Here is a 1920-nt window from a genome sequence, read left to right as displayed (position 1 = left end):
CTTCAACGTCATGAATCTCATTAGTGCCTGGGACTAATCGAGTTATCCTAAACAAAAATGAAAATTCTCATATTTACTCACCCTCATGGCAACTACATATATATATATATATATATATATATATATATATAGTATATATAGTTGCCATGAGGGTGAGTAATTATATATATATGGCTTTGAAAACCAAGCAAAATGAACATAACTTTTATACATACACAATACAACTTTAATACATACGCAGTTGAACGAGCCATGTTTTCTGAAGCGAAATTGCAAGGTGTGTGTGTAAAACTAGTATATTCAACTTTTTAAAATATACAGTAAACCAAAACCTCCGGGTAACTGTCAAACACGCCATCGTGAGCGCACGCTTTAGAATGTCAGCACGTTGTGAAATGTCATGTATTCACATTTTGTGAAAATAGTTATTGGTAGAGAAGTATAAATTGGTAGACTGTATAAAAACAGATAAAGGACTAAACATGTAACCTTTCATCAATCAATACATAGCTTCTTACTGAAAGTCCCGTCATTATTAAAACCAAGACTTTAAAATATAATAGCTTAAATTATATAAAATTAATTGTTCCATAAAATAGTTTCCATAAAACATTTTAACATTTGAAATAAAGTCAAACATTTGGAGAGCAACTGAAAAATTCAGAACTGCTTTATTTTCAGCTGAAAAATTCAATGCACAGTTTATATGTTCACAACTATTATGACAGTTTTCACAAAACAGTAAATGCCCTGCCCTGCAGTCTGAAGTTTCTTTTCTTTTCTTTTTTTATACAAAACCTTCATGAAAATAGCTATCTAACTAAAATAAGCATTTCAAAATTAAGGGTGGTTTCTTTCTTTCAGCAATCTAGAATTGTTCATCAATAAGTGTTTCTTTGAATAAGGCTAAATTGCCAAAGATGCCATTAACAGCAACTGAAATCCATTATCAGTTTAAAAAAACAAAAATGCATGGCTTATTACAATAATTTCAATCTCTATTTAAGCAGAAATACAAAACCACAATTCTTAAGTATACATAGAAAAAATAGATTATGGCCTACCCCAAAATTATTCTTTAGAAACCCAAAGCTTTGCGAAGCAATAAAATAAATGTTTAATCTCGGCAATATCCAGTCCTCTTTCTGGTGAGCTGTGGTGAGGCTCAGTTAAGTTCTTAATTTTCTATGATAAAAGCTCTTCCAGCTTTTCTGAAACCAATTTTAGTTTTACACCTGGAATCTGATGGACGTGTGCGGTGAAGGGAAGGACAGACTACTCAGATTACTGGAGCCTTACAGCTGTCCAGGTGAGGATCTGGACCATCTACTGCAAGAGAGGAGTGACAAGAGCAAATCAACACTCAGTCCCATAGACAAACTAATATTTGTGTGTACATGTAGATATGAGGTTTCAATAAAACTCAAAATTTCAAGTGTCATTTTAACAAGAATAATAATAAAACATTAAAGCTGGGAATGACGGTGGTCATTTTGCCCATTTAAATATTCTGCCTCTAAGCTTGAAAACAAAAATACATCTCTTTAAACCGGCAATAGTTTAGTACTCAGTACTTTAAACACAACATGATTCTCTGGTCACATAATACATCAGATATGTTTTTCTCAGCAAGTAAACTTCAAACGATTTTCTTCTAAAACCATACGTTTTTGTTTAACGTCATGGCAGTTGCAAACTGCTACAGAGATTCTCTTTGGATTACCGGTAGTTTTATAGTTGCTTCAAGTCTTTCAGAACATCCATAACACTTATTACACAAGACACAACATACTGCAGTCTAGTCAGAGCTTGTAAGCACACTGCCAAAAGATACAAAGTTCCTATATAACTTTTTACTTTAACAAAACTGCACAGAATTACTAATTTTCCTTGCCCTTTTGTAGTTGCACATAATTTTGA

General features: G+C 32.5%; 1 protein-coding gene across 2 annotated transcripts in view; it reads right to left on the bottom strand.

Moving 5' to 3' along the window:
- Positions 1-652: 652 nt before the first annotated feature.
- Positions 653-1920, bottom strand: part of LOC128031110 (lamin-A) — a 22734-nt gene continuing 21466 nt past the window's right edge. For both annotated transcript variants that reach the window (XM_052619346.1, XM_052619347.1), the window contains exon 13: positions 653-1920. This exon is cut by the window's right edge and continues 601 nt beyond it. The gene's annotated coding sequence lies outside the window, so the exon portion shown is untranslated.

Source organism: Carassius gibelio, chromosome A16 (genome assembly GCF_023724105.1).
Source record: "Carassius gibelio isolate Cgi1373 ecotype wild population from Czech Republic chromosome A16, carGib1.2-hapl.c, whole genome shotgun sequence".
Lineage (NCBI taxonomy): Eukaryota > Metazoa > Chordata > Actinopteri > Cypriniformes > Cyprinidae > Carassius > Carassius gibelio.
This window is presented reverse-complemented; position numbering and strand designations above follow the sequence as displayed.